Raw genomic sequence first — 24,293 nt, 5'->3', positions numbered from 1 at the left:
AGATAACAACATAATAATTAGAAATGAAGCATTAAAATCTTTATTTCGCCCAGGTGGGTGTGGCAGTAAACTCTTGCAGTATGTAAAATTCACACCTTCGAGTCACTCTATCTCCACACAAAGAGGTAATGTTCAATCAGTTATATTTACACCCCAATATTCAGCAATTAAGCAATACTTTATCTTACAGAGCATTGTACAGCCTCTTGCTTGTTAGGATTGACAGGTTCTTCTGATAGAGGAAAGGTTAGCCCATATTTGGTTATGCTGAAGAAGCTATTTTTTTGCAGATTCAAGCATTCCGTTTTTTACCTTGTTGAGGCACATTACAATCTTGTGGTGTAAAGGGTAAGAGCCATGTGCCTGAACAGTCTCCTGATGTTTATATCATAGAGAAAAACATTCATGTATTTGTGCTGTTATCTCGCTAGTGTTATGAAAGAAGGGCTAAAATATTTCTGTTATAGTGCTGTAGCCTTGTTAGTGTAATAGGAGAAATGTTAAGCATCCATTTTATTGCTTCTAAATCTCCAGCTGAATCCATTTTGTAACTTTTAAAATGTTAAATGTCCTCATTCCTTCCTCTTTATCATTTATGATAACATTCACAATCCTCGGTAGGTACATTATGATCGCAAGCAGCTAACAATAAAAATCAGAGTGCTGAGTAATAAAAAAATAAAGCTATAATGTAACATAGTACCCCAGAGGATGCCAAACCAACTGAATGACCAGCAGCTCCCATCTCCTTCATTTTACCCATGCATGTCACTGCCAACCTTACAGATCTATTCAATTTCTTGGGGAATATTGGTAGCAAGGTCAGTGATATTTGAAGATTCATGAGAGATCTAGGTACAACACTTGTTTTATTATAATACAGGTGCCTCTTTGTTGATCTTTATGATCAATAATTATATTATAGTAAGAAAGTTTTTTAAATATTCTCACTCATTAATCAGTTGCAGAAATGAAGGCATACATGTGTTTGATTGTAATTTGGTTTGAACCTGTCCTTGAGCTCGTAAAGGGTTCTGGCACAAACCCAACATCCTAATCAGGTAAGGTAGCTTGTTTACCTTACAGCAGCGAGTTCACTGCTAACACTTCTATCATTGTAGCCCTCGCCGTTACAGCGCGTAAGCAGGCTGGCATGCCATTTACTACTGCTGGTAAAGCCACGGAATAATAGGTTACTGGTCTTGGACAAAACACCATTCATTACGTCTTCCCACTTTCGGGATTTGCAGAATAGGAGCATTACAAAGACTTTGCATTTTCACTAATAGTGCTTGTTGCAATAAAGACAATCATGTCAATCATAAAGACCATAGCTATCCCTTCTTCAGCCTCCGGGGCTAGTCAATATTGTTTTAAACATGGCAAGGCAGCTCCCATTTTTTAAAGTCAGTTTAAGTTCAGGGGCTGAATGCACTCATCCCACACGATTCTTATGCTTTGCCCATAGTTCATAGGGTACTTGGACCAGAGCCATTGGTAACCTTGGCGGTTCTCAGTAGGTGGCTGTTGCTTTTCATAGTGTCCCATTCCTTTCTGACTCATGTGATATTTCCTTCTGTGTTATTGGCAACTTTAAAACATGAATTGTCTGTTTGTCCTTCATCCATTTTAATCACGTTTTCTATGTCTTTCGCTGTTGCTGGAGGTCCAGTAGTGTGACTCAGAGGTGTCTCCCATGTCAAATCGATCCCTTTGGTTTTAAGAGAGGTGAACCATTATTCCTAATCCCGTGACCCCAAAGAACAAATAAGGAGTCACTGTTAATTGTTCAAGTTTATTCAACCAGGGGGAGATTCATTCCTGGTATCCGGGATTAGGGAGGCACTTATATAATTCAGTGCAATGCGTTCGCTTATGTTCATGGCTGGTTTCACCAAGATACTGTAAATACTGGCCTTTAAAAAAAAAAATGTATTGCTTCCTTTTACCTCCAGTCTTGAAGGAGGACATCCAAGTTCATACTTCCTTTTTTCAGTTTCCAATTATTTCACAATAGGTTAGGTGTATCCAACGAGGATTACTTTCGTCCTTCACTGCTGTAGGTGTAGTCAGTAGTACTTGCAAGGGCTCCTTCCACAGTTCTCCAAATTTCTTCCAATCCCAAGTTCGTGATCTCCTGGTTGTAAGGATTCGCCGTTATGGTCAGCTGTTAGTGGTTTCTGTGGTTCAGTGGTTTCTGTAAGACTGACAAGGTTCGGGTCAATTGCTGTGCATATGTAATTAATTCATCACTACTGTCCTGTCCAGTCTCATTCAAGGCTTTACTTAAACGATTTAACTACTTACAAGGCACACCCTTTAAAAATAGGTAATTGTAGAGAAAAAACAATTAAAAAATGATTTCCAATTCTTTCAATCTATCTCCCCAAATTCACAATATCAAATGAACAGATTTTTTTCTGAGATAAAGGCATTTCCAAATCTCACCCAACACCATAATCTGAATTCCACAAGGCCAGTGCGCAATTCATCTCTCTTGAATTTAATTGAAAAGGTAAGAAATAGGAAGAAATCAAACTTAAAATACCGACATGGTCACCAATCCTAATGCCAGGTTATGTGGCGAAGAAAATGACCAGTCTCTTTGCTGAGCCACATCCGCTGTTTAATAAAAAGTTGAGAAGACAGAGAATAAACATAGATAGCCAATGCAACTACCGCTGCGCCCCCAATATTATTTGCCTTCTGAACTCTCTATACTTTTATACTTCCTTCCATATGTTCAACCTTTCTGGCTGAGACTCCATTTTGATCGGATAGCCGAAGAAACTTCCACTGCATTTAACTATGGCTGGTGCAGAGCCATCGACTGGGGCCCATGCAGGTTAAGGGGCTGTCCCACTTGGGCAACCTAATCCACGAGTTCTGGCGAGTTTGCCATCGACTTATATTTGCAGCATAGTCGACATGAGGCCCTAGGAGGTCTTTGTAACTCTCCTTCATGCTCGAGAGTCGTCTCCGCGTACTCGAGGCCTCAGCTACGTCACGGCGTATTTTTCAACATGTTGAAAAATGCCCGCTAGTAAAAAAAGGTTGCCATGGAAAAAATCGATACTTTTTTTACTCGTAGGTTTAGTCTAAGTAGTTCGTAGTTGGTCGGCATGTTATTCATAGGTAGTCGAGGGTAGTCGAAGGTAATCGAAGGTAGTCGAAGGTAGTTGTAGATAGTCTTCAACATAGTCGAAGGGAGGTCGAAGGAGATCGAAGGAGGTCGTCTTCACTCTCCACTATTCGGTGTCCAATTTTCCCGAAGCTAGTCGTAGCTAGTTTTCTACATAGTCGAAGGAGGTCTTCTACATGACATTTTTTCAAACTCTCCTAAACTCTTCTAAACTCGCCAATTAGGTTGCCACAGTGGGACAGCCCTTTAATGCCTGGTTTCCTGGCTGCAGTCAGGATACCTTCATCTGCTGTGCAGGCTGCCTTTGACCAGATGAAACTATCCGGCATCTGGGATGTCACGGACCGTGTGGGAAAGATGTGGTTGATGACACCAGGGAACATGCAATGAAAGCATAACGGAATACAAATGTGGCAGAGCTGATCATTGGGCAGGCTGGAGATAAATGTATCTTGTCTGGACTGTACTAAAGTAGTCCTGCACCAACGGAACGTACATCTTCACAGCCCTTGCCCCCCACCTGGCTGCTATCTGAAGAGCAGGAAGAGGGACGGACAATAGGATGAAGTGGGATAAAATCAACCGATGTTTTCAAGAGATATATACAGTAGCTCAGAATCAAGGGATATGGGGAGAAAGCAGGGCATTGATATTGGATGATCAGCCATGATCATATTGAATGGCGGTACTGGCTCGAAGGGCTGAATGGCCTACTCCTGCACTTATCTTCTATGTTTCTGTGTTTTTTCATGAGACAACCCCTTTTTACACAAGGTCTCTGAAATACCTTATGTGACTAAAACAACTCTAAGGATAATTCACCTACAGTGCATATCTTACTTTCCCCTGACTGATCGTAATGTTAAAATAAACACTTCAAACCAGTTATGGATCAAAATATACTTTGGTAGACAAAAATGCTGGAGAAACTCAGCGGGTGCAGCAGCATCTATGGAGCGAAGGAAAACGACGCCCTCTGAAGACAGTTTCATTTTCCTCCTCAAAATATACTTTATTGTGTAGATTTGTTGAATCACCCTTATATGCTTCTCCTAAATGATCGACGTCTGTGCATTCTTGCCTCTTCTGGTTCTGTTGCATGGGTGGGGAGAGTCCGCTGGATTTCAGGGGGAAAGACTGCAGCGAGCCATGGAGAATGATTCTGGATTGTTCTGGGTGTGTCTGCACCAACTCCACATCAGCAGCAGCAATGTGGGCAGCATAATGGGTAATAGCTGTAGCAAGGCCATTGGTGGCGAGTTTGTGAGGAAAGACAGCATGTTCATGTTCCACAGAATTACTCCTCCAGTATATCACTCCCAGTCATCTATTGGAGACCATTTAAACATTTGATGGCACTGGGCCGTTTAGTTTAGTTTAGTTTAGTTTAGTTTTAGTTTGCAGATACAGCGCGGAAACAGGCCCTTTGCCCAAACGAGAACTCACCGAGCAGCCATCCACGCACATTAATAGTAAGATTAAACGAGAACTTAGCAGTTTGAAGTTTGAGCTTTATTTTATGAGGAGTTACGTCGAGGGATTACGTGAAGACCCCGCCAGCACGCATGCGCGACATTCTTCAAAGCAGCGGTGTGAAATCACAGACAACAGTAGGTGAAATAAACATAGTAAGATAACTCCTCATAAAATAAAGATCAAACTTCAAACTGGTAAGTTCTCGTTTAATCTTACTATTTTACTTCGGAGTCACGTCGGTGACTACGTGAAGACTTTAAAGATCTGTGATTTCATGCCGTGGAACGAGTCCATGCTTCACTCACTGCCGTAGTCGTCCAAGGGAGGAAGTATGTCATCGTATTCAAACATGAATCAGAAATTCAAACAATAATGAATTTAGTTTAACAAAATAATAATGATCCCTTTAACTTGGGATAAATCATATTACAGAATTTAAAATTGTTTCTGCAAACACCGCAGGTTTGGCGATCGGTTTATTATAAAAGAGTTGGAAGGTCTTCTCCCTAGACCATCCTGCTGTAGACAGGATATGGTCCATAGGCACTTCCATATCTCTTGCTGCCGATGTTGCTGCAGCCCTGGTGGAATGAGATTTAAAAATGTCAGTATCCACCCCAGCAGCTCCCAAAACCTGTCTGAGCCATCTAGAGATGGTCTGCACTGATACCCTGCTATGAGGCTGTTTATGGCTGATCCATAATCCCAATTCACTGCCTCTAATGGTTTTGGTGGACTCTAAATATAGCAGAAGGTGTGTCATATCACACTGTCGGGTATCTGAAGGGTATGCCCGAAATTCCAAATTAAGTCCTGATGATCCTGGCCTGTTTTGCTTTACCAACTCCAGGATACAAAAATTTATCTTGTTTGTTGATACTATCATGTTATCCAGCCTCAGTTTATGTAGGGACTGGACCGTTTGAGCTGAGACCAGTGCCATCAGCATGACTGTTTTAAGAGTCAGCTTCTCCAGGGACAGGGACATTGCTGGTGGCCAACCCCTGAGCAATGTTAGAACAACACTGACATCCCATATCTGGGAATACCTCGCTCTAGGAGGGTTTGTGTTGTATATATCCCTCATAAGTTTAGAAACTAGAGGGTGAGATCCCATGGAATGCTGTCCTAGTCCCTGCCATAAGTATGCTGACAGGGCACTTCTAGCACAATTGATAGCGCTGTAACTCAGACCTTCATCGAAATGAAGGCTGGCCAGGAATTCTAGGACATTGGTAACTGTAGCTGTGTTGTACGCTATACCAGCCCTTGTGCAATACAACTCCCATTTCCTTATATACGAGAGGTATTGCTTCTTCGTCGATTCCCGGTAGGCCGCTGTGATCATGTTCATAGTTCTGTCCGTCAGCCCCAGATCCAGGAATGGTCTCTTTGAATTCTGCAAACCAACAGATTGATCCTGTCATGGCATGGGTGACTCTCGCCTGTTACAGGATGGACCAACAGATCTGGTCGTTTGGCGATGGACATACATGGTTCCGAGACCATGTCGAGGACCACAGGGAACCATGGCTGAGTAGGCCAATTGTGTACCACCAAAATACCTGACGCAGAGTCCAATTGTAGTTTGCGTAGAACCCGACTGATGAGGCAGAAGGGGGGAAAAGCATCGAAAAACTATTTTCCCTAGTCCAGCAAGAAAGCATCCATCGCTGCTGCCCCAGGGTCTGGTTCCCAAGCGACATATGCTGGCAACTGGTGATTAAGTCTAGATGCAAAGAAATCAATATCTGGTGTTCCATATCGCATTACAATATCAGCAAATCCTTTGTGGTCCAACATCCATTCAGTGTTGTCATTAAATTTTCGTGACCTGGTGTCTGCCACTGTATTAAGCTTAGCTGGTAGGTAAGTCGCTGATAGCCAAATATTTCTGTTGATACACCATTTCCAGATTGTATTAGCCAGATTGTCACATGATATTGATTTTATTCCACCCATATGATTAATATATGCCACCATTGTGGTATTATCAATTTGTAGGCGGACATGCAGATGGTGCATTGTTGAGCAATATGCTTTTAGCCCATAAAATGCACCCAACATCTCAAAATAGTTTATATCCAGTGTTTGTAGTAACAATGATTCCTGTATATTCCATCTACCACCACTACTGGATATGGTATTAGTAGCTCCCCAGCCGTGAGTGCTGGTTTGTAATATGAATGATGGGTTACTAATAATGATGGGGCTGGAACTATGCCAAATATTTTGCTTCCACCATTGTAACTCCAAAATTGCTTTGGCTGGTAATTGCATTGGTCGGTCAAAATGACCAACATGTTGTTTTAGTGCTTGCACCTTTGCCCTTTGTAAGTTTTGATAATGCAAAGGTCCAAACTGTGTAGCTGGAAATGCTGCTACACTTTTGCCAATTACCCTTGCAACCTGTCGAATGGATGGTTGACTGATGACAACCGGGTTGTTACAGGCCTCCATTAAGTCTGCTGCTTTATTCTTTGGCAATGTTACAGACATGTGGATAGAGTCAATTGTGAACCCCAATAGTCCATAGTTGTGGATGGCGTCAACTTAGATTTACCTGGATGGATGATAAACCCCAGTTTTTCAAACAAATGTTTGGTAGCTAAGACAGCTGATTTAGCTAGTTCCAGGGTTTTTCCCACAATTAATATCATTAAGATATGCCATGACAATATGTTTTTGTTTCCGGAGTAGTGCCAAGGCTGGTTTTAATATCTTGGTAAATAGTCTTGGGGCTGATGTTAACCCATTAGGCAACGCTTCATACTGTCAGTTTTGCCCCATCCAGTTAAACTTTAGGTATCGGCGATGATCCTTTTGTATAGGTACCGAATAGCATGCATCTTTTAGATCGATACATGCCATGAAGTAACCTTCGGAAACCAATTGTTTGGCAGTAACAAATGTTTCCATTTTGAAATGAATATACTTTACAAAAGTATTCCGTTTTGTCAAGTCAATGATGATGCGGCATCCACCATCTTTTTTGGTTTTTGTGAATATGTTGGATACAAATTCTAGAGAGTCATGTTCTGATCTCTCTATTACTCCTTTGGCATATAACCTCCCCAGCTCTGCATGTCCTTCCTGTTTTTCCTGTTGTGAGAGCACAAACTCTCAGCTAAGCACATGTTGAACTGGGGGCATGTCTTTTTGGATAAACTCAATTTCATATCCCTGAATACTTTGTAGTATATAAGGGTCAGTAGTAATAGACCTCCATGCCTCCCAAAACAGGTGTAACCTTACCCCCTGTTAGTACAGAACCTACACCTTTTATGTTCTGGAAGGAACCAGACCCACCTACCTCCATGCATACCGGTGGAACATTCACTTCTTCTGTTTCTGCCTCTTCTGCGGAAGAGGCGCCGGAGTGCGAGGTTGTCGCATCTTCCATGAGGGTCGCTCTGGGCCTTGGCCTAAAAAGACCTTTGTGGTTGTTGTGCGGCCCTCATGCTTTCACCAGCGTCCTGGTGTCGCTGCCTGCTGGTGGATGCAAAGGGGTGCTGCCATCTGAGGTAAGTGGTCTTGCTCGTTGATGATGACGCCCTCATGAGCCCGATGGCTTTAGCCTCCTCATCGAGCTCTTTGACCTGTTTTGATAAATTACCTCCAAATAGCAATATTTGTGGTTGTGTAGTAGCAGTCTGACACAACCCAGCAAATTTGGGGTTTAATGCAGGTTTAATCGCGCTCTTCCTTAGGCAATTCATTTCATATTGCGTATTACAGAGCAACGCCAGAGTGTCTTGTTGAGTGTCCGTCATCTCCGTTCCATCCACGGAACGAGCAAACGCCGTTATGCCCGATGTCAGAAGTTTCAATATCTTCTGCATCTTAACCTCCTGGGTTCTGATGACGGCTCCAATGTACCCCCAGATAGCACTATTCACTGCAGGGACATTTAATGAGACACAGTTCTCAGGAGGCATGTATTTTGCTGTAGTCTCATTGACTACCTGCTCCTGTAGTGGATGAAAAGACAGGTAGTCAATGCTGGCTGCCAGCTTAGATTGTAACTGCTGTGCTGTTTGCTCTGGTACCGCAAATTTCATGACCACCCCCAGCAGCTCTTGTGGATCATGCACCCTCAGCACACTGCCGGTTTCTTCAGCCATACCACCTTCTTCAGGGCCAGCCCAGCCCAGGCCCGTAATGCTCCCCTCAGTCGAGGGAGATGCATTATACAGCCCTGGGTAAGGTGCTGTAATGGGTGTCCTAAGACTCCCATGGTGACCATACTCCATCTCACGGAGCGTGTCACGTTGGAGCATTTTCCTCATTTACCGCTCCATGCGGGAAATGCGGTCACCTGCACTGTTCCCCGGCAGCGAGTCCTCCTGGCCCGACTCATCCAAGTCAACCGGCCGGACCGACTTCTGCTTCGCTTTCCCACCAGTCCGATGCACTGGTTCGGGCTGTGCAGCTCGCGGCGCTGGTCCCAGCTGAGCAGGTGTTACGTCGGTGACTACCGACCGCAGTAACTGCGGTCCAGGTGCCGCTGGTCGCTGTTGGCTGCCAGAACGTTCGCGGTCCCCCCCCCAGCCAGTCGAGACGCGACCCATTTTGACTTCTTGCCCTTGTCCATGGTTAACTGCAACAGAAAACACAAGGGCATAATAGACGACCTCAGGTTAGTGACTTACCTGCAGGTCCCGTTTTTAAACTTGCCACGGGAGAACTCTTCACCCCGCCTGTTGCTCTACAATGCGAGAGACGATATGTCGCACATGCATGCTGGCGGGGTCTTCACGTAGTCACTCACGTGACTCCGAATTAAAACACTATCTTACATGCACTAGGGACAATTTACACTTTATACCAGGTATACAAACCCAAGCCAATTAACTTACAAACCTGTACGTCTTTGGACTGTGGGAGGAAACCGTAGATCTCAGATAAAACCCACGCAATCATGGAGAGATCGTGCAAACTCCGTGCAGATAGCACCCATATAGATCGAACCCGGGTCTCCAGCGCGGTAAAGGCAGCAACTCTACCACAGCGCCACCGTGGCCTGTACTCACTGGAGTTTAGAAGGATGAGGGGATCATTGAAGCTTACCGAATAGTGAAAGGCCTGGATAGAATGGATGTGGAGAGGATGTTTCCACTAGTGGAAGTCTAGGACTAGAGGTCATAGCCTCAGAATTAAAGGGCGTTCCTTTAGGAAGAAGATGAGGAGGATTAGGGTTAGGGTTAGGATATATTAACATGGGATGTGGGGGAAAGGCGCTGGGCCACAGGAGATGAACAGTGGAACAGTGCAGATGAGCAGTGGATCAGTGGAGGTGAACAGTTGAATGGTGCAAGCAAGCAAGTTTATTTATAAAGCACATTTCAGCAATAAGACAATTCAAAGTGCTTTACCCAAAGCATTAAAGAGCAATCAAAAGCAATTAAAAACAGTCATTAAAAAGAATAGAAAATAAAAACAAGCTAAAATAGAATAAGTATAAAATACAAGAATAAAAGTTACAATGCAGTGTAAGAAGTGAAATTATTTTATTTAATTAAAGTTAGCGTCAAACGGAAACGTCTTCAGCCCCGATTTAAAAGAACTGAGAGTTGGAGCGGTCCTGCATTTTCTGGAAGTTTGTTCCATATATGTGGTGCATAAAAACTAAACGCTGCTTCTCCATGTTTAGTTCTGACTGGGGACAGAAAGCAGACGTGTCCCAGACGTCCTCAGAGGTCTGGATGGTTCATAATGTAGCAGATGATCAGAAATGTATTTTGGCCCCTAGACCATTCAGTGCTTTATAAACCAACAATAACAGTTTGAAATCAATTCTTGACAGACTGGAAGCCAGTGTAAAGTCCTCAAAACTGGAGTGATGTGATCCACTTTCTTGGTCTTAGAGAGGACTCGAGCAGCAGCGTTCTGAATCAGCTGCAGATGAGCAGCCGAGAGGTGGATCAAGGGAATGGCTAATTGGTCCATTCCTGGTCCCTAGTCCTTCCCTAAGCCCACCCCCCATCTCCCCACCATGTCCAAGCCAACATTTACCCTTCAATTTGCATCACTAAAATAGGAGTTAGCTACTTATTTATCATTTTAGGTGTTAATGCGATTGTTAGCCAGATTTATATGCATTACTAGACTAAGTGGGACCCGTTGGGTCCCATGTTCACACGGGAGGGCTGATCCCCCGATGCAATATTCCACCTCTCCACCAATTCCAATATTGGTGGCCAGTGGGTGGGGGGCTTTTTGGAGTGCTGGTAGGGGTTCTTGGGGTGGCAGCTCAGTCCCTCAAGCCTGATCTACTGGCAGCTAACTAACGGCTGGTGGGCTGGCAGTTGACTCATGACTATTCCTTGAAATTCCATTTCAAGCAGGGTGCAAGGCCACCAAATTCAAATCCATGTTCCTACCACTTCAAGCAGGGTGCAAGGCCACCGAATTCAAGTGCACTTTCATACCACTCAAGCTGGATCCATGGCCACCAAATTCAAGTGCAGTTTCATACCACTTTCAGCAGGGTGCAAGGCCACCAAATTCAGTGCAGTTTCATACCACTTCAAGCAGGATGCAAGGCCGCCAAATTCAAGTGCAGTTTCATTCCACTTCAAGCAGGGTCGAAGGCCGCCAAATTCAAATGCAGCTTCATACCATTTCATGCAGGGTGAAACCACCATAAAACCACACAAAACACCAAACTCACAGTTCAGTAGACATTCAGTGTGTTCAGTTGATTCACAGCTCCGACAGAGTCATGACCTCTCCCTCCCCATCATGCAGAGACTGAGCCACACCCACACTTCCGGGTTTTGTAACCCCTCCCCCTCCCACCGGAAAAGGTGTGGTTTTCAGGACGTGATAGACAGGAGAGAGATTCTCAACATTTTTAAACACTAATAACACTTTTATTTTTCATTGATGGGAAGAATTCTCTACACCTGCTCAGCAGAGGGGGGACTGAATAAGATGGCCAAAAATCACAGCCGTAGGTGGCAGCATTTTATCTTAAATCAATATACAGTGCAAACAGGAAGTAAATGCATTTGCAGTAGTGCTTTTTAACTTCAAGCCAAAGCACCCAAGCCGCCATTTGCAGTAAGAAGTGCCTTTCAACTTAATGCCACAATTTGCAGTAAGTAGTGCCTTTCAATTTCAAGCCAAATCACTCGTCACCATTTGCAGTAATTAGTGCCTTTCAATTTCAAGCCAAAGCACCCAAGCCACCATGTGTAGTAAGTAGTGCCTTTCAACTTCAAGCCAAAGCTCCCAAGCCACCATTTGCAGTAGATAGTGCAATTCAACTTCAAGCCAAATCACCCAAGCCATCATTTGCAGTAAGTAGTGCCTTTCAACTTCAAGCCAAAGCACCCAAGCCACCATTTGCAGTAAGAAGTGCCTTTCAACTTCAAGCCAAATCACCCAAGCCATCATTTGCAGTAAGTAGTGCCTTTCAACTTCAAGCCAAATCACCTGCCACCATTTGCAGTAATTAGTACCTTTCAACTTCAAGCCAAACACCCAAGCCACCATTTACAGTAAGTAGTGCCTTTCAACTTCAAATCAAAGCACCCAAGCCACCATTTACAGTAAGTAGTGCCTTTCAACCTTCAAGCCAAAGCACCCGCACAACCATTTGCAGGTAGTGCCTTTTACTTCATACAAACCATATTTTCATTTTCAAACCACATTAAGGGTACTCACAGTAGTGTAGACATTTGTTCAGTGTTATTCAGAGCTCATAGAGACGTGACCCTTGGCTTCATCCATCTTGCCGAGAGTGAGTGAGGCACACCACTTCCTGGTTTTATAGTCCCTCCCCCTCCCTCCAGCAGGTGCAGCAGAGAGAATGGTGATTTTTTTTAAACTTCAAGCCAAAGCTCCCAAGCCACCATTTGCAGTAAATAGTGCAATTCAACTTCAAGCCAAAGCACCCAAGCCATCATTTGCAGTAAGTAGTGCCTTTCAACTTCAAGCAAAGCTCCCAAGCCACCATTTGCAGTAAGAAGTGCCTTTCAACTTCAAGCCAAATCACCCACCACCATTTGCAGTAATTAGTGCCTTTCAATTTCAAGCCAAATCACCTGCCACCATTTGCAGTAATTAGTGCCTTTCAACTTCAAGCCAAAGCACCCAAGCCACCATATGCAGTAAGTAGTGCCTTTCAACTTCAACCAAATAACCCACCACCATTTGCAGTAAGTAGTGCCTTTCAACTTCAAGCCAAAGCACCCAAGCCACCATTTGCAGTAAGTAGTGCCTTTCAACTTCAAGCCAAAGCACCCAAGCCATAATTTGCAGTTAGTGCCTTTCAACTTCAAGCCAAAGCTCCCAAGCCACCATTTGCAGTAAGTAGTGTCTTTCAAATTTAATCCTAAGGTCCCAAGCCACCATTTGCAGTAAATAGTGCAATTCAACTTCAAGCCAAAGCACCCAAGCCACCATTTGCAGTAAGTACTGCCTTTCAACTTCAAGCCAAAGCACCCAAGCCATAATTTGCAGTTAGTGCCTTTCAACTTCAAGCAAAGCACACAAGCCACCATTTGCAGTAAGTAGTGCCTTTCAACCTCAAGCCAAAGCACCCAAGCCACCATTTGCAGTAAGTAGTGCCTTTCAACTTCAAGCAAAGCACCCAAGCCACCATTTGCAGTAAGTAGTGCCTTTCAACCAAGCCAAAGCACCCAAGCCACCATTTGCAGTAAGTAGTGCCTTTCAACTTCAAACTAAAGCACCCAAGCCACCATTTGCTGCAAGTAGTGCCTCTCAACTGCATGCCACCATTTGCAGTAAGTATTGCCTTTCAACTTCAGGCCAAAGCACCCAAGCCACCATTTGCAGTAAGAAGTGCCTTTCAACTTCAAGCCAAATCACCCGCCACCATTTGCAGTAAGTAGAGCCTTTCAACTTCAAGGCAAAGCACCCAAGCCACCATTTGCAGTAAGTAGTGCCTTTCAACTTCAAGCAAATCACCCGCCACCATTTGCAGTAAGTAGTGCCTTTCAACTTCAAGCCAAAGCTCCCAAGCCACCATTTGCAGTAAGTAGTGCCTTTCAACTTTAAACCAAAGCTCCCAAGCCACAATTTGCAGTAAATAGTGCAATTCAACTTCAAGCCAAAGCACCCAAACAACTATTTGCAGGCAGAGCCTTTTTACTTCAAACAAACCATATTTTCATTTTCAAACCACATGAAGGGTACTCACAGTTGTGTACACATTTGTTCAGTGGTATTCAGAGCTCAGACAGACATGACCTTTGGCTTCATCCATCTTGCAGAGACTAAGTGAGGCACACCACTTCCTGGTTTTATAGTCCCTCTCCCTCCCTCCAGCAGGGGCAGCAGAGGGAATGGTCAATTTTTCAAAAACATTAATATATCTCTGATTTTCCATCGATGGGTAAAATCCTCCGCACCCTTAAGGCAGAGAGGGGCTCTGAGCGAGGTGGCCAAAAATGACAGCCATAGGTGGCGGCGTTCTGTTGGAAATCGCAGCACAGTGGGCCAAAAGCGGTCCAGATCAGAGATTTAGTAATATAGACAACACTGATTGCCTTCAACACTATTTTGTCATGTGCATTAAGCCATCCTGAGATCAAAAGACACTGTACATGTCCTTTCTTCCATGCCTAGGGCAACACCGTGGCACAGCAGTAGAGTTGCTGCTTTACAGCGTTCGCAGCGCCGGAGACCCAAGTTCAATCCTGATTAAGGGTCCTGTCTGTACGGAGTTTGTACGTTCTCCCTGTGACCGCGTAGGTTTTCTCCGAGATCTTCGGTTTCCTCCCACACTCTAAAGGCCTACAGTTATATATAAATTGGCTTGGTATAAATGTAAAATTGTCCCTAGTGTGTGTAGGATGGTGTTAATGTGTGGGGATTGCTGGTCGGTGCGGACTTTGTGGGCCGAAGGGCCTGTTTCCGCGCTGTATTTCTTAACTAAACTAAGACATAACAATGTAAGTTGGAGGTGGTAGTCACTTCTGATCAGCTGAAGGTGAAGGCAGCATGGGGGGAAGTGTTAGAGCTGTAAGCTTGGCAACCTGTTACAATGCACAACACATGATAGTTATGGAATTGGTAAGTGCTCACTCATTCTGGAGGCAGGTTAGGAAGCAAGTGTAGATGTTCCAATTAAGCTTAAGTATCAGTGGTGTGGAAACATAAAAGGTAAAAAATGGGAGCACTTACACTAATTAGCCTTTCCAGTCTGCACCACCATTGAATATACTCATGGCTGATCCTCTATCGCTATACATTATTCCTTCTCACTTCCTGTCTCCCTCAATGCCTTATGCATTCATAAACTTGTCTATCTCCCTCTTAAAAAATAATTCAGCAACTTGGCCTCTCCAAACAGGTGGTAATGTGATGGATTCAGACCATTTGTGGCTTCTGTTGGATGGGAGTCAGGAGCCTCATGGAGATAGAAGGCTAAATGAAGCTTTGGTCAGTGCAATAGTCACTGATGCACGCCATGTTGAAAAATGCCTTTGACTTAGACAATGTTGGCTCCGTGAAGTAATAGATGCTGTGAGGTCTTGCACTGTCTTCATGATGAAACAGAGTGTAGTAGGTTTTGTAAAGGTCGCATTCTGACCATCTTCTCAGAAAGAAGACCACCAAAGTTGTCTTTCCCTGCAAAGAAACTCAGTCTGAAGAAAGGTCTTGACCAGAAATATTACCCATTCCTTCTCTCCAGAGATGCAGCCTGAGTTACTCCAGCATTTTATAACCTATATAACCACATAACAATTACAGCACGGAAACAGGCCATCTCGGCCCTACAAGTCCGTGCCGAACAATTATTTTCCCTTAGTCCCACCTGCCTGCACTCATACCATAACAAATTTTGTGTCTTTCTTCAGTGTAAACCAGCATTTGCAGTTCCTTCCTACTCAAGATACTCATGGGGTGAGACAACACCTGAGAGACTGGTGTAATTGAATATCAAGAGGATGTGACTGGCCTTTTCCTTATCAGAACTTGTTAACATGGTGATAATCATACCCATATTTCATGTTTCATAATGCGCACTTGTCATAAGAGTTTGGCAAAATGGTCATAAGGTCATAAGTGATAGAAGTAGAATTAGGCCATTCAGCCATTCAAGTCTACACCGCAATTCAATCATGGCTGATTTATCTCTCCCTCCTAACCCCATTCTCCTGCCTTCTCCCCATGACCTCAGACACCTGTATTAATCAAGAATCTATTTCTACCTCAAAAATATCCACTGACTTGGCCTTCACAGCCTTCAGTGGCAAGGAATTCCACAGATTCACCACCCTCTGACTAAATAAATCTCTCCTCATCTTAGTAAAAGAACGTCCTTTAATTTGGAGGCTATGACCTCTATTCCTGGATTCCCCCACCAGTGGACACATCCTCTCCACATCCACTCTATCCAAGCCTTTCACTATTCTGTAAGTTTCAATGAGGTCCCCCCTCATTTTTCTAAACTCCAGCGAGTACAGGCCCGGTGCCGACAAACGCTCATCATAGATGAAACCTACTCATTCCTGTGAATAAAAAGAAGGGAGGATGTAGCGGAATGACGTAGTGGAACCGGCGAGGTGCCGTGCTGGAGAAGTCTCTAGGCATGATAGGTGTGTGTGCTTGGGGCATTGTCACCATTATGGAAACCCTGGTTAGAGGACATGCAGCATAGAGGTGCTACAGAAGAGATTGAGATGGTGGTGATGTTGTATTGATTAAAGAGAGCATCACGGCCGTGGTCCTGATGAAATTGTCGATGGTTTGTTCAGTCAGGCTATATGGAAGGAGTTGAGAAATATAAAGGGGATGATCACCTTGTTGGATTTGTACTATAGTACAAATAGTTAATGGCAATAGTCAATGGGAAGCAAGGAAGCAAATATGCTCGGGGATTCCAGGTTGCTGTAAGCTCATTTATTATGTTGTTTACAGTGTACTATGTTTACATATTCTGTTGTGCTGCTGCAAGTAAGAATGTCATTGTTCCATCTTTGACATATGACAACAAAAATCTATTGACTCTAGACTCTTGACTTGTTTCTTTGACATGTCCTGTTTCTTCCTTGCAGCCTGCTGTGCAGCACAAACTATGCCGATATCCACCAGGTGATGCTCAATCACTTCTTTCTGCCAGCATGTTTACAATGTGATATCCTGTAGTGGCAGGAACAGCAGTTATAACCTTTCAGGTGTGGTTATATTGGCTTTTTTCAAAGAACAAACAAAACTAATGGTGTGCATGGTGCAAATGGTGCGGAAATATCTGCAAATGGAAAAGGAGCTGTGTTCCCTTCATCAGCACCAAGGCCATCAATTAAATGGCATCAGGAATTAAATGTAACATCTCCAAGTTTGCGGATGACACAAAGGTGGGTGGCAGTGTGAGCTGCGAGGAGGATGCTATGAGACGGCAGGGTGACTTGGATAGGTTGGGTGAGTGGTCTGATACAGTACAATGTGGATAAATGTGAGGTTATCCACTTTGCTGGCAATAACAAGAAGGCACATAATTATCAGAATGGTGACAGATTAGGAAAAGGGGAGGTGCAATGAGACTTGGGTGTCCTTGTACATCAGTCACTGAAAGTAAACATGCAGGTACAGCAGGCAGTGAAGAAAACAAATGGCATGTTGGCCTTCATAGCGAGAGGATTTGAGTATCGGAGCAAGGAGGTCCCACTGTAGTTGTACAGGGCCCTGGTAAGACCACACCTGGTGTATTGTGTGCAGTTTTGGTCTCCTAATTTGAGGAAGGATTTTCTTGCTATTGAGGGAGTGCAGCGTAGGTTCACCAAGGTTAATTCCCGGGATGGCGGGACTGACATATGATTAAAGAATGGAGCGACTGGGCTTGTATACACTGGAATTTAGAAGGATGAGAGGATATCTTATAGAAACATATAACATTCTTAAGGGATTGGACAGGCTAGATACAGGAAAAAATGTTCCCTATGTTGGGGGAGTCCAGAACCAGGGATCAACGTTTAAGAATAAGGGGTAGGCAATTTAGGACTGGGATGAGGAAAACCTTTTCACCCAGAGAGTTGTGAATCTATGGAAATCTCTGCCACAGATGACAGTGGAGGCCAATTCATAGCATGCTTTCAAGAGAGAGTCAAATATACTGTAGCTCTTAGGACTAACGGAATCAAGGGATATGAGGAGAAGCAGGAATGGGGTACTGATTTTGGATGATCAGCCATGATCATGTTGAATGGCAGTGCTGGCTCGAAGGGCTGAATGGCCTACTTTTCTGTTTCTATCAAGAGATGGAGGCAGGAGAGTATTTTTAGACATAAGGTTAGCCATGATTTTATTGAATGTCAAGCTGATTCGGGGACTGCAAGATTTGGTTTGGTTTGCATGGAAGGCAGCTTCCGAATCTTAGATCGCAGTGGGATCCAGTAAGAGCTTGCTGACGGTATTGCAAATATTGGATAGAGAATTGGATTCATCAAAGGAAGCAGAGGGTGATGATGGAAGGTCGTTTTTCAGTGGAGGCCTGTGATAAGTAGTGTGTCTCATGGATCAGTGCTGGACCCGTTGCTGTTTGTGGTTTTGATCAACAATGAGAATGTACAAGGCATGATAAGTTTGCAGATGGCATGACCGTGGGTGGCATTGTACAGTAGATAGCAAAGATGCTTATCAACAATTGCAGAAGGATCTTGTTCAGTTGGGCAAGTGGGCTGAGGAATGGTGAATAGAGTTTAATACAGATAAGTGCTTGTTGCATTTTGGCAAGTCACAGCAAGGCAGATCTATCACAATGAATGACAGGGTCCTGCGGATAGTTGGAGAGTAGAGGAATCAAGGAGTGCAGGTACATAGTGGCATCACAGGTATATGAGGTGTTCAAGAAGACTTTCAATACATTGGTTTTCCTCAGTCTTGGTTATTGACTGTAGAAGTTGGGGTGCTATGTTCAGTTGTACAAGACATTGTTGAGATTGCGTTTGGAGTATAGTGTTCAGTTATGGTCACCTTGCCATAGGAAGAGTGTTGCTAAGCTGGAAAGAGTGCAGAGAAGATTTACGAGGCTGTTAGCAGGATTTGAGGGCCTCAGTAAGAGGGAGGAGTTGCGCAGGCTCAGACTTTATTCCTTGGAGCACAGAAGGATGGGGGGTGGGTGATCTTATAGAGTTGTCTAAGATCATGAGGGGAATAGATCGGGCAAATGGTATTTTACCCAGTGTAAGAGAATCAAGATGCAGGAGACATGGGTTTAAGTTAAGAGGGGAAAGATTTGATAGGAACCTGAGGAGCATCTTTATTTTTCAACAGAATGATAATAGTTAATTCAAATCTGGCAAATTCCATCTTTGTGGCCAATCTGCAATGTTATTTTTATACACACATATTGAAAAACTACAGTAACCACAGTATACGCCTTGTATGCATGATTCCATTCCAAAATGTGTTACTTGGAGTTTATCCTCCATCCATCTGACTGACTAATTATGTGTAGGAATGATCTGCAAATGCCGGTTTAAACCGAAGATAAACACAAAAAGCTGGAGTAACTCAGCGGGTCAGACAGCATCTCTGGAAAAAAGGAATAGGTGACGTTTCGGGTCGAGACCCTTCCTCAGTCTGAAGAAGGGTCTCGACCTGAAACGTCACCTATTCCTTTTCTCCACAGTAGTTGTCTGACCCGCTGAGTTACTCCAGCTTTTTGTGTCTATCTTCTGAATATCTAACTATTTCATCTTATACTCTTTCTTCAGCTTCTCCATAAATGATTTGATGCTGTCCAGCCCATCTAAACCTCTCTGGTAAAGATTCACCTGTATTATCAAGTTTGTTGTTTTAGGGTTTATTTTGCATCAAGAGCATCCCCAGCTATAAGCTATCACATTCTGTCACTGTTTTCAAGACCAGACCAGTAGGTTTAAGGTGAAGGTGAAAAGATTTAATAGGAATCTAAGGTGTAACTTTTACACACAAAGGGTGGTGGGTGTATGTAACGATCTGCCAGAGGAGTTGGTTGAGGCAGGGACTATCACAACATTTAAGATACAGTTAGGCAGGTACATGGATAGGATAGGTTTGGAGGGATATGGACCAAATGCAGCCATGTGGGGCTAGTGTAGCTGGGACATGTTGGCCAGTGTGGGCAAGTTGGGCTAAAGGGCTTGTTTCCACACTGTATCACTCAATGACTCTAGGCCTTTTTCAGCCCATTAATTTTAGTTTAATGGATTGAATGGACTTAGATTGGCTCCCACATTGTTCCAGCTGACCATTGCCATTACCAAATTGTTCTGGAGGCAAACATACCTCGACCTTGGCAAGTAGCCAGTGGCCTTGCAAATGCGACTTGCGTTTGAAGATATAATTTTCTAAACATGCCGTGAACTCACTGACCGCAAGGACTGAGAAAAGATGAATTGTTTCCAGATTGTCTCCTTCCATTAGAAAAAACAATGTTTCAACTATGACTGACAATATAAGTAGTGAAAGCTTTTAGTTGAGTTTAGTTTAGTTTATTGTCATGTATACCGAGTTACAGTCTAAAGCTTTTGTTGCATGCTAACCAGTCAGCAGAAAGACAATACATTATTGCAATGGAGCTGTTTACAGTTATACGGGAATAACATTTAGTGCAATGTAAAGCCAGTAAAGCCTGACCAAGGATAGTCCGAGGGTCACCGATGGGGTAGATAATAGTTTAGCACGCCTCTCTGAAGTGATGAATTACTATCAGAGTAGGATGTGGTAGGATGATTCCGTTGTCTGCTTATCCAGAAAGTTGGCGGACACATCTGAATTCCTTGACTAATCTGAATGTTGAAATATTGGACAAACGTTGGGTGCCTATCCTGAACATTGCTGAAGCAGTGATCTTGGCTCATTAGTGATAATTGCATTGCTGCATATTAAACATGGCCTAACTATGTCTCTACATGGCCTAACTCTATATTTGAGTAAGAGTCTAAGAGTCAGCTAAGATTCAGCTGTATAGGACTTTATGGGACTTAAGATGCAGCTTTATGGGACTTTGGTTAGGCCGCATTTAGAGTATATCGTGCATTTCTGGACGCCCCAGCACAGGAAGGATGTGGCGTCTTAAGAAACTGTGCAGAAGAGTTTTTCCAGAATGATGCTTGGATTAGAGGGTGTTAGAAAAAGGGAGAGATTGGACAGACTTCCTCTGGAACACTGACGGTTATGGGAAGACTTAATAGAAGTATATAAAGTTATGAGTGGCATAGACAGAGGAGACAGTCAGAACTTTTTCCTCGGGATGGGAAAACCCAAATACTCGAGGGCATAGCTTTAAGGTGAGAAGGACAAAGTTTAAATGAGATGTGTGGGGCAAGGTATTTTACACAGAGGGGGAGTGAGTGCCTGGAACCTACTGCCCAGGGTGGTCTTTGCAGCAGATACGATAGTGGCATTTAAGAGACATTGGAACAGGCACATGGATATGTGGTGAATGGAGGGATATGCAGGTAAATAAGACATGGTCTTGGCATGATGTTCGGTATAGGCATGGTGGGCCGAAGGGCCTATTCCTGCGCTTTACTGTTGTAAGTTCTATGTTCTTAGAGCAGGAGAATTATCCATTGTGTCCTGGCCAGTATTTGTTCCTTCATCAACATTATTTAATAAACAGTTCAATTATGTGGTCATGAACACATTGTGTTGATGGGAACTTGCCGGGTGCATATGGAGGCCGCATTTCCTAAATTGTGGTGATTACTGGAGTTCTGAAGACTTTACGGGTAAAATGCATTTTAGAATTCCTTAGGTTTGGCAATAGTATTGCTAATGAGGGAACAAATACTTTGATGAAGGAAGAAATATTAGCCAGGACACAATGGATAATTCTCCTGCTCTAAGAAGAGAGTGTGTAATGATATTTGCAACTTCTAAAGGAATATAAGTTTCAAGACTTCACTTCATGAAGAGCATTGTGAGCAGTCTATGTTTTCATTTTTGTACCTATTATAGAATATATAGAGGCTTGTTGGAAAAAATGTGCGGTCTCTGGGACATGGGAGCTTTGAAGGATTTATATCTTTTTTTACTCATTTTTATTATTAGAATGTGGACATTGCTGTTGATGCCTGCATGTATTGCTCTAGCCCAATAGTTCTTGAGATGTGGTGGTGAGCTGCCTATTTGCATTGCTACAGTTCCTCTGGTGGAAGTGCTCCTATAGCGTAGGAAGGAATTGCAGATGCTGGTTTATACCAAAGGCTGGAATAACTCAGCGGGACAGGCAGCACCTCTGGAGAGAAGGAATGGGTGACGTTTCGGGCCGAGGTTGAGACGGATGTTCAGCAAGTGTGGCAGGGCTTGAATGCCATCACCTCCCACAAGGCGAAATAAGGAGGCAGCTCCAATGACAGCGAAGCATCACTCTCTGACGAGCTCAATGCGTTCTACGCACGTATTGATAGGGAGAACACTGATGTGCCTTCCCGAGCCCCCATTCGCTCTGACGGTATTACAGTCACAGTCACAGAGGCCAACGTCAGAAGATCCTTCAGAGGGGTGAACCCTCGGAAAACACCTGGACCTGATGGTATACCTGGTCGTGTTCTCAAAACCTGTGCAGGCCAACTAGCTGGTGTTTTTGCTGACATTCTCATCCACAGATCACAGACTGTCCGTATTGGTGGAAATGTGTCATCCTCGATAACAATCAGCACGGGAAAACCTCAAGGCTGAGCGCTCTGCCCCTTGCTGTACTCACTCTATACTCATGACTGTGTAGCCGGACATAATGCAAACTCCATCATCAAGTTTGCCGTTGACACCACTGATGGTGATGGTGATGAGTCAGAGTATAGAAGTGAGATCGACCGATTGACCAAATGGTGCCAGCACAATAACCTGGCTCTCAACACCAGAAAAACCTAGGAACTGATTGTGGACTTTGGAAGGGGTAGGATAGGGACCCTCAGTCCCGTTTATATCAACGGGTCAATGGTGGAAAGGGTCAAAAACTTCAAATTCCTGGGCGTGCATATTTCCGAAGATCTTCCCTGTTCCCAGCACACTGATGCACTTATGAAGAAGGCACATCAGCGCCTCTACTTCCTGAGAAGATTATGGAGATTCGGTATGTCAAGGAGGACTCTCTCGAACTTCTACAGGTGCACAGTAGAGAGCATGCTGACCGGTTGCATCGTGGCCTGGTTTAGCAACTTGAGCGCCAATGAGCGGAAAAGACTGCAGAAAGTTATGACCACTGCCCAGTCCATCACCGGCTCTGACCTCTTCACCATCACAGTCGCTGCCTCAAAAAGGCTGCCAACACCATCAAAGACCCACACCATCCTGGCCACACTCATCTCTCCGTTGCCATCAGGAAGAAGGTACAGGAGCTTGAAATCTGCAACATCCAGGTTCAAGAACAGCTTCTTCCCCACAGCCATCAGGCTATTAAACACAACATCAAACAAGCTCTGAACAATAACAGCCTATTATTACTATTGCACTTTTACTGTTTATTTATTGTGTGTATATATGGTCTATGTTCTATAGACACACTGAACTTTATCTCCTGTTCTGTATTATGTTCACATATTCTGTTGTGCTGCAGCAAGTAAGAATTTCATTGTCCTATCTGGGGCACCTGACAATAAAACTCTTGACTCTTGAGTCCCTTCTTCAGACAGATAGTCAGGGGAGGGGGAGAGAGAGAGATGCAGAGATAAGGAAGGGTAAGATGTGAAAACAGGACATCAAAGATAAGAATTAAGGAAAATGTGGAATAGACCATTGTTAGCTAGGAGAAGGTGACATCAAAGCAGAGATACAATGTAAACAGGGACAGTCAGACTGGTCAGCGAACTGGGAAGGGGGAAGGATGGAGGGAGAAGGAAAGCAAGGGTTACTTGAAGTTAGAGAAGTCAATGTTCATACCACTGGGGTGTAATCTGCCCAAGCGAAATAGGAGGTGCTGTTCCTCCACTTTGCGCGTGGTATGAATATTGATTTCTCTAACTTCAAGTAACTCTTGCTTTCCTTCTCTCCCTACATCCATCCCTCGATTAAATTTTATCTGTTTGCTTTGTTGTCACCGTCTCCTAGCTAACAATGATCTATTCCACATTTTCCTTGACCCTCATCTCTATTGATGTCTCGTTCTCGCACCTTACCCTTCCTTATCTCAGTGCTTCTTCAGTGCTGCTGATAGGGAGTTCCGCTTATTGACCTGACCACTGTGTGATTGATTTATTTCCAGGAGACGTATTCAACAGAGAGAGGAACCTGCAGCTGGTGGTGTTTGAATGAATTTCTCCCTTGCTTTTCTGAATGCTGAAAGTTACAGGTTTGGAAGTGGCTATGCATTATCCACATATAAGCACAGTTACAGGATTGATTTAAGAAACCGCTTTCAAATTCAGTCATGCCAAATTATTGCTGCAGAGGGCAGCAGCAGCATTTGTTTGAGTTCCGAGGCTACGAATGGGAAAATAATTTTATGTAAGGGTTGAGAATAGGAATTCACTAACTGGAGGGCAAAGAAAACAAATTCAATTTAGTTTAGTTTAGAGATACAGCGTGGAAACAGGCCCTTCGGCCCACTGATACCATGCCGACCAGCGATCCCCGCACACCAACACTATCCCACACATACTAGGGACAATTTACAATTACACAAAGGCAATTAACTTACAAGCCTGCACGGCTTTGGAGTGTGAAGGGCCTGATTTTTATCGGCGACTACCGGCATCATTTACTGACGTAACAG

This window comes from Amblyraja radiata, chromosome 7, assembly GCF_010909765.2.
Source record: "Amblyraja radiata isolate CabotCenter1 chromosome 7, sAmbRad1.1.pri, whole genome shotgun sequence".
Taxonomy (NCBI): Eukaryota; Metazoa; Chordata; class Chondrichthyes; order Rajiformes; family Rajidae; genus Amblyraja; species Amblyraja radiata.
This window is presented reverse-complemented; position numbering follows the sequence as displayed.